We start from the raw sequence: 14,144 nt of genomic DNA, 5'->3' as shown, positions 1-14,144 counted from the left end.
AGTAATCAGGTTGGTAAATTCAGTCATTACCAGGTACTGAACCTAGCAAAATAAGATATGAATTTGATGTCTGTTTGCTTAGATTGATTGATTGATTGAAAGTTTTCTGGCATCCTGACATCTAAGGTCATTGACGCCGATACCATTTACTGTATATGAAAATTAAAAGCAAATTCAATTAAAACCATAAAAATTAAGAAGTCATTACAATGGTTAAATAGTTTTCAGAAGACCTGCTTCTGAAATAAATCTAAAAATTCCGCTCGCATAGTAAGACACATCATGTCCAAGAATCTTGGCAAGGATAAACCTGCCATCCTCACCTCGAGCCTCAAACAGATATCTATTTCTTAAGTTAGTAAAATTAGGGCATTCGGTCAACAAATGCCTCACTGTTAAAGGTACTAAGCAGTCCTCGCAATACGGTTGGTGTTGGCCCTTCAGCAGAAACTCGTGTGTCAACCGTGTGTGACCAATACGGAGACGACAAAGAGTCGTCTCCCATTTTCGGGGAATCATGTTATACCTCCAAGGTGATATGATATTTGTTACTTCCCTCATTTTATTGCCATCTTGACTATCCCAGTGCTGTTGCCATTTATCACATACCAATTTCTTGATGTAAGGTAGGAAATCGTTACATGGAATGGGATACCTCCTTGGTAGCAATTCGGATGCCGCATTCTTCGCCAGTAAATCTGCCTTCTCATTCCCAGACACACCTACATGTGCTGGAACCCAACAAAATCGAACAGTTATACCTTTCCGTCCAATAATAAAAAGCCATTCTAAAATCTTTAAAACTAGAGGGTTACTAGAATTAAAAACTTCTAAAGCCTGAAGAACACTCCTTGCATCACTAAAAATTGTAAAATTACCCTCCTTTTCCAAAGCTATTTTCTCAATAGCGGTTAATATGCCATACAGTTCGGCAGTAAATATGGAAGCTGTTAGAGGAAGTGCACCTCTACAGTTAAAATCATTACTATGTACTCCAAATCCAACGCCAGCATCAGATTTGGAGCCATCAGTATATATAAAAGTCGATCCTCTATGTTCTTCAACATGTTCCATAAAAAGAGACCTGGATTCTAAGTCAGTCAAATTCTTTTTAACTCCAATAAAGTATCTACAAAAAGATATGTCAGGTAATTTCCATGGAGGCGTTGATGATACCTTGAATGGAAGCACCTTATTTCTAATTATATCCAGATTGTTTAATAATTGGTTAACCCGAAACCCAAAAGGTTGAGGAGATTTTGGGTGCAACTCAAAGTAGGTTGAGTGCCTTACAAGGCTTGCAGTTTGAAAGGCTGAAGAATTGGGGAGTCTTTGCAATCTAAACCAATACCGAATAATAGAGGACATTCGGTAAAGGTCCAGAGGCAACTCCCCAGCATCAACAAGGAGACTTGTGATAGGGGAGGTTCTAAAGGCTCCTGTGGACAATCTAATGCTAGCATGATGTATTGAATCTAGTATTTTTAACCGGCTTGGGGTTGCTGAGGAGTATATTTCGCATCCATAACTAATTTTGGAAAATATCAAGGCCTTGTATAATTTTAAAATTGTATTGCGGTCTGCCCCCCATGATGTATGGGACAGGACTTTTAAAAGATTCATAGCTTCAACACATTTAGCTTTTAATGTTTTTAAGTGAGAAACCCATGTAAGCCTACAATCAAATATCAACCCTAAAAATTTTGCTTCACTTGCACATGGGATCCGTTGACCTTTGATGTATATATCCGGGTCTGCATGTACTCCCCGTATACGACAGAAATGGACAATTGTAGTTTTACTTGTTGAGAACTTAAATCCATTCATATCGGCCCAATGGATAATTTTATCAATAGAGAGTTGGATTTTTCTCTCAACCATTGCCATTCTGGCTCCAGCAAATGATATGGAGAGATCATCCACAAATAATGTTGCAAGAACATCCCGGGGAATGACTGAGGATATCCCATTAATTGCTAGTGCAAAAAGGGTTACACTCAGCACACTCCCCTGAGGAACTCCTTCTTCCTGGCATTTACTCTGTGATAGAGCTTCCCCAACTCTCACTTGGAAAACTCTATGTGAAAGAAATGACTGGATGAATAGTGGTAGCTCACCTCTCAATCCGCACTCATGGATTCTTTTAAGTATACCGTATCTCCATGTGGTATCATATGCCTTTTCAAGATCAAAAAAAACTGTCACATGGTGCTGTTTGGAAGCAAAGGCTTCACAAATGGAGGACTCAAGTTGTATCAGCACATCAGTCGTTGAGTGCATTTTCCTGAATCCACATTGAATGGGTGATAAAATATTCTTCTTTTCAAGGTACCAAATCAGTCTTGCATTGACCATCTTCTCCATGATTTTACATAAACAAGATGTCAATGCAATAGGTCGGTAGTTTGCTGCTAAAAACTTGTCCTTACCGGGTTTTAAAAAGGCTAAAATAATTGCTAGTTCCCAAACACTTGGATAACTAGTATCATGCCATATTCTATTAAAAATGCTTAAAATAAATAACTTTGTATTAAAAGGTACATGTTTAATCATTGCATATGGAATTCCATCGGGTCCAGGGGCTGTATCGTTACAAGTAGCAAGAGCAGAATCAAATTCTCTTTCAGTAAAAGGAGAATTGTATGACTCTTGCTTTCTTGTTGCGAAGTTTAAAACTTTCTTTTCTTCATTGCTCCTATACTGGTGACCAGGAGCTGCTTGACACTTGCGCGATACATTTGAGAAATGGTCAGCCAGGGCATTGCTAACTTCGGTTGCTCCAGTCATATACTGGCCATTTATCTTTAACACTGGTGGTGGGTTTGGGGTGAATTTTCCTGCTATCTTTTTGACTTTCCTCCACACAGATGATGTTGGTGTTCTACTGTTGATGGAGGAAACAAAGGACATCCAAGACTGGCGCCTAGCTTCTTTCATGGCACGGCGGAACTGTGCTCTACATTTCTTGTATATGACTAAATTCTCCTCATTACGGTGCATGCGCAATCGAGTTAAAGACTTTCTTGTGGCTCTGTGCAGGGCAGTTAGTTCTGACGACCACCAGGGGACTGGTCGTCGTCTGAATATCCCAGTTGTTTTGGGAATGGAATTCACTCCTGCTGTGTGAAGAGTTCCATTAAGTAAGTCCATGGCATCATCAACTCTTTCAAACTGTTCTGCATTTCCTTCAATTTCACTTAACTCCCGAAATCTATTCCAGTCCGCCTTATCAAGATTCCATCGAGGTGATCTTTGTAAAGGTGGACCATTGTTGGTGTTTATAATGATTGGTGCATGATCACTAGTATGCCAATCATCTAATGTTCTCCAATTAAAATCGAGAAGACAGTTAGAGCTTGCAACCGATAAGTCAATGCAGGACAAGGTACCTGTCTGTACATGAAAATGTGTGGGCTCTCCTGTATTGAGGAGTCCGACATCTTCATTCTCCAAAATTGACGATATAATATTACCCCTTGCATTTGCTAAAACATCACCCCATAAAGGATGTCTACTATTAAGGTCTCCTAGTAAGAGAAAGGGTTGTGGGAGTTGTTTAATCACCTCTACTATATTATCATATGAGATGTTATCATTTGGAGGCAAGTAAAGAGAACAGATTGTGTATTTTCTCCCTATATCAATCTGTACAGCCACTGCCTGCAGAGGGGTACAGATAGACAAAGATATTTGGGGAACATCTCGACGAACGTATATAAGACTTCCCCCATGGCTCCCTGCTCGTTGATCATATGGTGTCCTATAGCTAACATACTCTCGAGGACAAGGAGTATTAGCATCGAGCTTGCTTTCTTGTAGACATACTGTTATAGGGGAGTGCTCACGTATGAGGAGCTTAAGTTGTTCATATTTCGCCCTTAAACCCTGGCAATTCCATTGCAGAATGGTGGAAAAAACTATGTTTTATTTTTTGGAAGACACCTTAGATGAAGTCTTCCCATTGGCAATATTTGATCTAACAATGTTTCCCGGAGGTAACTCTAGAGAGGATCTTGATATAGTGGGTTTTGTGTTTCTCTTTTTCTTTGTGTCCTTTTGATCTAATTGTTGAGGAGAATGGTGGACCTCAACTTGAATTTCTGATTGGTTCAATTTACCTTCTAGTTGTTCAGAAACATCAGCAGACAAGATATCATATTTATTGGAAGTCGTGACTTTAATGTTTCTTATGGTAGGAGGAGAGAGGGAGGGAGGTCTCTCTCTTTTTCGATTAAAAGGTTGTGATCTGTCAGGTTTTTGCGACTTCCCCACTACGGGTTCACCAGGTAAATTGGTTTCGAGTGCAACCTCCATCAGATCAGGCAAGGAAACGGCCTGTGAGAGGTTTGTACTATTGTTTAAAATCGGAGTAGTTGGCTTTTGAATAATTTTCAGATCTTTAAGTGTCCGTTTTGATTTTTCCACAATTTCTGGATATAGATTTTCGATGGGACTTTCAACCTCTTTAACTACTTTCATTTGTTTCTTTATCTTAGAAGTAGAGATATAATTTTCGTCTGTGTGGTTTGACAAGTTTTTCTTCAGAACCATTGAAAAAGGTTCCCCTGGTCTTATTTGCTTTTCAAGAGCTCTTTTACGAGCCTCTTTAAAAGTAACCCTTTCCATGGTCCTAATGGCCTGGATTTCTTTTTCAAAAATAAACTTTACACAGCTTTTAGATGTAGCTGGGTGTGCTTCCCCACAATGTATGCAATTAGGGTTTTCTATGCATACTCCATGACTACTTTTTCCACAGTTGGCACAAACAGCTGGCTTATTGTTTAGTTTTTCTTTACATTTCTGGCTTAAATGGCCATACATTTGGCAATGATAACATCGCAATGGTGACGGGATATATGGTTTTACCTTCAAAGATAGCCATCCAGCTTTTATAACATTTGGTAATCGGCATTGATCAAATGTTATAATCAGAGTAGCAAGAGGGATACGTTGTTCTCCAACTCTCTTTCTCATTCTGACTACTTTAACTACTCCTTGACTTCTCAGTTCATCCTCTATTTCTTTCTCCTCTATATCCAACAATTCTGGAGCATATATCACACCTCTACTCTGGTTGAAAGTAGGGTGTGAAACGCATTTTACGCTATGACCATTCAATGTTGTAAGTGTTTTTAACCTTTCACCTTGTAATGGGGAGAGTGTCTCTATCAAGAGACTTCCATTTCCCTGGGGTAAAATTTTTGGCTGCCCTCCACATAAGGTAACTATTTCTCTATTAGCTTTAAAAACATTTATACGCTCATTTCTTCCGTTTTCAAATTCCAAGATAAAAAATTTTTCATAATTCACTACTTCATAGTGACCAGGTAATACTTCTACTTTTCTATATCTTTCTGTACTGTCATAATTTTTCACTCTCTCTCTCTTCTTCTCTAGCATTTTATTATTCACATGACGTGAATAAGGTTCTAACGTTACAATGTTAGAATCCGAGTTGGAGCTGTCTGTGCCGAGGTCCATGTTTGTATTTTCCAGGTCGTCAACAGAGGTGTTGGGTTTTTTTGAAAAAGCAAGCCGGGTTATCCACCTCTTATCGGAGGATGTCAGTCCTCCTATCCCATGTGGCCCAACACGAGAAGAGGCTTCAGCGGGGACCAGTCCTCTATTAGAGAGGGGCTGCCTCTCTTAAGGTGGGCGTACACTGGTCAGTGGGGGTAGTTAGCCCCTCCCACCGTCGACTCCAATGCCTGGCGTCAACCATTACCCGCAAATATGGGTGACTTAAGACCGGATCACTGGAGCCCGACTCTTAACAGACTTGGTCTGCACCCAATGGGGTCTGCCAGAGGGTGATGGCGTCTAAATTGGCACAGGTTGAGATGGAATGCACTCCATCCCACACTCTGCCAAATACAAAGCGGCATCCAAAGTAAAATCGAACATGCCAAAGTCGTCAACAATATCGAGCCCAAAAGGAAGAGATCGGAGGAAAAAAGAAATAATCAAAAGTAAAAGAGAAAGTGCTGACTGATTTAGTTGAATCGACAGCTGGGCACCGAGGTCCAATGGGAAATAGTTCCCACTGTTCATTAGAGCCCAGCTGCTAATCCCTAAGCCCCCCATCCTCGTCAAGGCTTCAGCATCTGGGGGGTGTTTGCTTAGAACAGAAATGAAATTTATTCAGAAATATTTTCCACAAAATAAAAGGATAATAATTAGCTCTGACACCTTTTATTTGTATTTTTAGAATTTTTAGGGCAAAATGAAATGCAAAAATTCCTAACTGTGTTTATTAACAAGCAGCATATAGAAATCATGGGTTGTAATATATACAATTAACGAAAATTTTCTTTGAAAATATTGTGTGAAAGCATAATTAGTAATAACAGAAAAATAAAGTTTCATCTGAAAAGGAAACACAAAGCCACTCTAAGGGAAATATAGTAATATTTCACTATTGTTTCTGTTGTTACAAAAGGAACACTTGCGTAGAATAAGCATGGCACATGTGTAAGTCTTTTATGCTTTAGTCACCTGTGTACTTAGAACAGTCTAGTGTCATTTCCTAGACACTTCACTAAACATGATACACCGTAGGAGTAAGTCATGTACACCAATCACTAAAAGTCCCAATTAGTGCACTGTTCTTTGCAGAATTAAAGCTGCAGGTTTTAGTACACTACTTGCCGCCACCACGTAATGCTTCATCTCCTACACTTGTTTCGTGTAGTGTTTGAAGAGAACCCTGGATGATTTCCATACAGTGTAGGTGCGAAGGCTTTCAAAACTCATGTTCTAAAAGAAGTTCAGAGACGAAGCGACCTTTCTCGGATCATTACCTGCGGGTGTACTATCTGGATCCGCTCTGCGAATGAAATAGGTGATATTTGCCCTTAGTTGTTTCAAGGTCAATGTTGAACCTGAGGTTTCTCCCCTGAAAAGCTGTCCTCCCTTGAAGTCTGAAGTTCTATGAAGATAGACCTTTAGCCATTCTACTGGACAAAGATGCTTCTTCCTTCAGAGGGCAGATTCTCCAGGGACCCCACCTCTTGGTGGCCAGCTCATTCTTGGCGAGAAACGCTGGGTCAGGATATAGGTTCAGTTCTCCGCAGTCTGTGAACTGAATGTGGCCATCATCCCTCGAAAGGGCCACTATTTCGCTAACTCTGGCTCCTGAGGCTAGTGCAAATAAGAATATCACCTTTTGAGTCAAATCTTTTAGAGAGCAATCTTCGTTGTTCAAGATAGATGCTAAGTGAAGAACCTTATCTAAGGACCAGGAAATGGGCCTCGGACGGGCTGCGGGCCGAAGTCTAGCGCAGGTTTTTGGAATCTTGTTTAAGATTTCATTGGAGAAGTCCACCTGGAAGGCATATAGTAAGGGTCTAGTCAGGGCAGATTTACACGTAGAGATTGTGTTGGTTGCTAAACCTTGTTCATGGAGATGAATAAAGAAGGATAAACAAAATTCTGTTGATATCTCCTTCGGTTTCTTTGCCTTGACAAAGGCAACCCATTTCTTCCAGGAAGACTCGCATTGTCTTCTCGTTGATTTCGACTTGTATTCTTCTAAAAAGTTAATACTGTCCTTTGAAATCCGGAACCTTTTCTTGACTGCTAAGGTGAGAAAATCATGAGATGAAGGTTCCGGGTTTTCTGTGATGAAGCTGAGACAGTCGACTTCTGCACTTGCTGAGTCAGAACTGGATCCGGCAACGGAATCAGTTTCAGTCATAGTTCCGTTATCAGGGGGAACCAGATGCTGTTGGGCCACTTGTGAGCCACTACTGCTGCTGTTGCTTGAAAGGATCTCAGTTTGTTGAGGACCTTCAGCAGGAGGTTGGTTGGAGGGAACAGGTAAATCCTGGACCATCTGTTCCAGTCTATGGACATCGCATCCGTTGCTTCCGCTAGAGGATCCTCGTATGGGGCTACGTACCGGGGTAACTTCTTGTTGTCGCTCGTTGCGAAGAGGTCTATCTGCAGTCCTGGGACTTTGCGTAAGATGAAGGAGAATGATCTTGCGTTTAGGGACCATTCTGACTCTATCGGGGAGAGCCTGGATAGAGCGTACGGCGTCACATTGCGGAACCCTTGAAGGTGAACTGATGATAAGTGCCATCTCTTCTTCTCCGCCAGGCGGAAGATGGCCAATATCACTTGGTTGATTTGAGGCGATCTCGAGCCTTGTCGATTCAGGCATCTCATTACTACCTCGCGGTCTAGTACCAGTCGGATGTGGGTTGAGCAGCGAAGTCTCATTTTTTCAGTGAGAGAAAAACTGCCATTGCTTCCAGAATGTTGATATGGAAGGTCTTGAAGAGGGAGGACCAGGTTCCTTGGACTTTCTGATGGTGAGAGTGGCCTCCCCACCCTTCCTTTGAAGCATCCGTGTGAATGGTGACTGAAGTTGGAGGCGGTTGTAGGGGTACCTTCTTCTATAGGTACTTGGCCTCTAACCATGGCTTGAGGAGTGATTGCAGACAAGTTGGTATCGGTCTTTTCAGATGCGTATTTTCTCCAGACTCCTGATGCATCTTTTAATTGTGCTCTCAACACTGGGTTTGTCACTAAAGCAAACTGGAGAGACCCCAACATTCTCTCCTCTTGCCTTCTTGTTATCCTGTCGGATTGAAGGAGTCTCTTGACAGATCCTGCTATCTCTCTCCTCTTCTTTGATGGAATGGAAAGGCAGTTTGACTGTAAGTTCCAATGGACACCCAGCCATTGAAACTTTTGAGCTGGAAATAGTCGAGGCTTTTCCAAGTTGATCTTGAATCCTAGATGTTCCAGGAACTGGATCACTTCCTTGGAGGCTTGTGTGCATTCTTCTTCGGATGCTGCCCATACCAGCCAGTCATCCAGGTAGGCAATCACCTGAAGTCCCTTTAGGCGTAGTTGACGAATGACTGCGTTCACAAGCTTTGTGAATACCCTTAGGCTATGTTTAGTCCGAAGGGCATGGCTCTGAAGACGTATTGTCTCTTTTGCAGCTTGAATCCTAGGTAGGAGGAAACTTGTCGATTGATCGGAACATGCCAATATGCGTCCGCCATGTCTATGGAGACTGTGTATGCCTGTTTGGGCAGTAGGGTCTTTATGTGTTGAAGAGTCAGCATTCTGAACTTGTGGTTCACTATGAACTTGTTGAGTGGTGATAAGTCCAGAATGACTCTTGAGCTTTTCCGAATCCTTCTTCGGAACACAAAACAGTCTTCCTTGGAATTTGATGGACTTTGCCCTCCTCACAACTCTCTTGTCTAAGAGTTCTTGAACATATTCTTCCAGAATGGGGGTTGAGTGTTGCAAGAACTGAGGGAAAATTGGTGGAGTTGCGTTCCAACTCCACCCCAGTCCGTTCTTGATTAGGCTGTGGGCCCAGGGATCGAAGGTCCAGCGATCCCGGAAGAGGGGAAGTCTCCCTCCTACTGGAAGTATCTCACTTGGAGTCCTGGTTGGAGGACTGCCTCCTTGGCCACATCCACCTTTGTTGCTCCTGCCTCTGGAGGGGCGTCTAAAGGAACCTCGAGACTTCGGCTGAAAGGTTGTGGATTGCCTTTCAAAGGCTTGGGTAAAGACAGGCGACTGAGTCGCCACCTATTGGGGCACCAGCTGGAACGTGGTAGGTGGTTGTGCCACCGTCTGGGGCACCGTGGCCACGGGAAGCGGTTGTTGTTGTTGTGGAGGGCGAGAGGGCACTCTAGGTCGTTTGGTCTTCCGTTTGGGTTGGGGACCCTCCTCACTGGAAGACTTCCTCTTGGATGACAATCCCCACTTGTGGAGGAGATTCCTATTCTCCGTAGCGGCTTTGTCAACGACCTCTTTGACCACTTCGTTTGGGAAGAGGTCTTTTCCCCAGATGTTGGAAGCTATCAGCTTCCTTGGTTTGTCTCTCACCGCAGCCGAGGCGAACACGAACTCTCTGCAAGCCCGTCTGGCTTTAATGAAGTTGTACAGGTCCTTGGTGACCGTTGCCAAATGTGCTTTGGCAAAGACCATGTACATATCTGGGGTGTCGGGGACGCTTGCCATCATCTCTAATCCAGTCTGCAAGGACATAGAGGCGGCAAGTCTCTCCTTCGTCTCCTGCTCCCTGCGCAGGTGGAAGTCCGACAACTTCGGGAGGTCTTCTTCGAACTGACGTCGGCAATGTCAACCTCCAGCTTCCCGACTGAGAAGGTGTTATAACCGTCCTTCAAGTCTGCATCGTCAGATGGTAGGGCGAGGGAAAAGGGTCTACACTCTTTGAGTGTAGGGCAAGGTTTCCCTGCCTCAACTGCCTTTAAGGCTGCCTTGAACCCTTTCTCCATAAAGGGGAAGGCACGGGAAGAAGCAGCGATGAAGGATGGGTGCTTCTTACTGAGAGCCGGTACCTTGGAACTAGTGAAGGCCCTCTCCTTCAAGGTCTTAGTGAACAAGGCTTGGGCCTTGGGGAGGTCCAGTATGACGACCTCTTTCGGCTCCGTTTCCTCTTTTGAGGGGGGTTCCGTCCTTAAGGGGACGTAACAATCCGGATAGGCCCCTTTGCTGGGCCAGAACTCGATATCCTCTACTGGGACCGTGCCCAGTTTGTCAGAGAGGAAGATCTTCCCTCCTGACATAGACATGTGTTCAGCATACCTACAAGGATTGACGTCTGAAAAAGAGGGAAGCTCCTTAACGTTTAGCTTCTTGGGGGCTAAACGGGAAGACACGAGTTGGTGCATCTCTGTACGAAGCGAAGCTTCCTTCTCAGATGACTACTTCTTCATGTCCTGGAACATGGACAGGAGAGAAGTTAGCGTATGGCTAATCGTGTCTAATTGGGGGGCAGAAGAAGTCGACGGGGCAGGCTCAGCCACCGTAGCCGATGAAACCGAAATAATTTCGGCTTTCTCGACGTCACCTTCAGGAGGTAAGACAGACTCCAGATCCTGCTCTTCTGCTAGAAGACTGCGTTCCGTATCCTCGGAAACAACCGACATGTTGTCTTCCAGCTGGATGTCTTTCAAGGCCTCTGAAACATCAGATTCTATCGGAATCTGGACGAGGGGGAGCTCAGGCTGAGTTTGAGGAACAACTGCATCCAAAGATGCTCTAGGGAACAAACAAGCTCTCATCCTTTCATTAGGAAGGTATGGGCCAGTGGTGTTCTTCTGAAAACCTCTGACCCATTTCCGCAGCATCTCTCGTGCTGCATCCCTTGACTCAGTAGACTTGATCATCAAAAGCCTCAGTAACCAGATTGGAACAAACTTCACATACCTGGGGATCCCAATACTTTAGAGAGCCCTTCGTTGTCGCGCAGCGCGCGTGGGTTCTGCACATGTCGTGGCCGCAGAAGCTCTTGCTGCGGACCTTGCAGAAATGATTTCTGCACTTGGGATGCTCCTCCTGTAAAGAAAGGAAAGGCGTATGAGTATTCGGTGAAATATCTCATAATTTCATCTTACAATGTTATGTATATTTTAGCTTAGGATAGGTAAGCTAGAAGGGAAAGAGGAAAGACACCAACATGTGTTTCCTACCCAGCCAATTGCTATGACCTCCTTCAATATTGAAACTCTATATTCTAAAGTAGAATTATTATTAGAAGACAACTTTATCCCTAGGATATATAAAGTGAGACTTAACACCGTCTTCGAAAGTTCAATATTGGGGATTGAATAAAGTGATCATTGATAACTTTCTTAACAAGAGAGAATCACTCTCTTGATCTGGTGGTCTCACAATAGGCTGCCCATGAAGCACCTTGTAGGTTGGAAATATGTATGGGCTACCGCACAGACCGCACAGTGGTATATCTATTGCGGGATAATCAATATCGCAATGACTATTGACCACTCCACGGCCAATACTGTAGTGCCTGCCGGCATACGCCGGCATTTCCTTGGGCATTTTGAAGGTACACTGCCTTCAGTAGGTAATGGGCGGCAGGCCGCCGGCAGTTGCCTGCTGCCAGCAGTCGGGGGTTCGCCTATAATGGCGGACCCGCAGGCGGCCGGCGGAAGAGTATGTCATCAGTCAGCATAGTTGCCGGCAGCTGGCCGGTGTGTGCCGGCTGTCGTTGGGTCACCGGTCAACGGTAAACCATAACAAGCAGCGGCAGAGCAACCTAATGGCGGACCGCAGTCCTGTTGGCTGTCGGCGGCTCTAGGTCGCCGGCAGCTAAGCCCAAGGTAGATGGTAAGAGAGAGAGAAAACATGGATGGGAGGGGAAAGCGAAGGCTCAGCCTTGCAGACCTCCATCCAGAATGAGGGGTCATATGGAAGGGGGAATTATATTCGGGCTTCCATTCAACCATAGCCCCATCAGTACCAGCTGGTGGGGCTATGGATGGCAGTCCAAGGGAGGACTGAAGAACACTCGATAGGTTAGGGTAGATCTCTGCCGGCAGCCGGCTCAGTCGCCGACCGACAGAGAACCCAAGCCAATCCCACAACCTACCCGTAGTGCCGATTGTAGAATGATGGCCAAGAAGTGTGAAGGCTAGACCAACACCAAAGGACAGCAAGGGGAGCGGTAAGGGTCCTGTAAGTGAAGTATCGACCGGTAGGTCCTCCCTAACCTAAAAAATTCTGATCCAGTGTAAAGACAACCTTAGGGGCCAGGGAATTAAATTCCTTAGACTGGGGTTAGTCTGATAGGATGAGATGGCGGCACCCACGCCGCTGTCTCAGGGGATAGGAACAGAATCTAGTGTCGGAGACCTTAAGCAAGGGAAAAATTCAATTCTTCGGCTTTAGGATCTGCTGGCACAGGACTGTCTGCTAGGCCACAGGGAGGAGGCATTATCATATAATGCCTTCAGGTGAGGCCTAGGGAGGTCTAGCCTCTTGCATCGGTAGCCTAACCTGACTTAGGAATTCAATTCTCCAAGCCAGACGGCCACCGATCATAGACAAATACTCTGATGTTCCGTCCTAAACTCAAAACCGACCTCTGCGGTTGAGGGAAAGGAACAGAAACACCCTAGTCTAGATTTACCTGAATAAAATTCACGGTAAAGCCGATAGGGTTAGCCTAGGCTAGTCAGAGGGAAGAGGAATTGCTCTTAAATCTCCCAAGGAGATTGGTATCGACTTAAAAGAAATAGGAGGTGTCAGTCTCCACCTAAAAGATGATAAAAGGGCAATTGGGGACATGTATGAAAGTATACTAAAGCCCCTAGGCTAGTAGCCTAGGCACGGTGAGAATCGGTCACCGAAACTCTCTCGTATACTATCTTGGAAGAGGAAAATTTATATTCAGTAATATCTTAAATGTATAAAATATTGCCTGAGCTTTAATAAAATCACACCAGGAAAGTTATATCATGCATAAAGTGTGTAGGTGCCTAGGCTAGGAAGCCTAGCACTTGTGGGGCTCAGTAAATAAATTGCCAAATCCACGAAACAATCGGCATAATATAAAGAATTCCTAGCTAAATTGCTAAATAGCTAAATTTATTTAAGCAAAATATACCGGGAATGTCGTTCTGGCTAACTAAATGCACATGCAAAACAGAATGACCGCGTCCAAGACGCCATCCGGTTAGGCAACAGCTCTTGTTTCGTTAATTACGAACTAAATCGAAGATAAAAACTGGCAAGAGCTTACATTTATACAAATTAAAGATAATACTCAACTTTCCAGAGGCAGAAGAAGCTGGTGAAGGCATCATAGCAATAAGTACAATCCAAAATAGCGAGAGGCACGAGGAATAACACCGACCTAGGTAAGCTACTTGAGAAAGACTGACTAGATGGCACCACACGGCGTCGTGCTGGCGCTCAACAACAGTACGAGTAGGAGCGTTGCCTTAATAACGGCCCTCCTACAATTCTTGCCACTTTCCCCTCTCAAAGCGTAAACACTATTAGGGGTGTAGATAGCTATGTGGCGTGTCAAGAATACACAGATTTGATCAGCTGATTTGAATGTAAACAATGCATGAGATTATAATTTGCTTTTTTAAAATTATAAATACGATACACAAATGTGAATATTACATGCATTATTATTGGATACAGTTAGGTGAAACACCAGTTTAATCAAAATTCGATTTATTTCAAATATAGCTGTAATTTTTTACCACCGTAAATGGATACACATTATAGAGAGAGCTAGGACCAGCTGGGTGTAGAGATAGGTAGTGGTGCTCAGCGCTCCCAGTGTAAAGGAGTGCAGGTTATTTGAAATCATTCCCTAGCTTGAATTTTAT

Source organism: Palaemon carinicauda, chromosome 11 (genome assembly GCF_036898095.1).
Source record: "Palaemon carinicauda isolate YSFRI2023 chromosome 11, ASM3689809v2, whole genome shotgun sequence".
NCBI classification, from domain to species: Eukaryota; Metazoa; Arthropoda; class Malacostraca; order Decapoda; family Palaemonidae; genus Palaemon; species Palaemon carinicauda.
Note: the sequence above shows the minus strand (reverse complement) of the source record.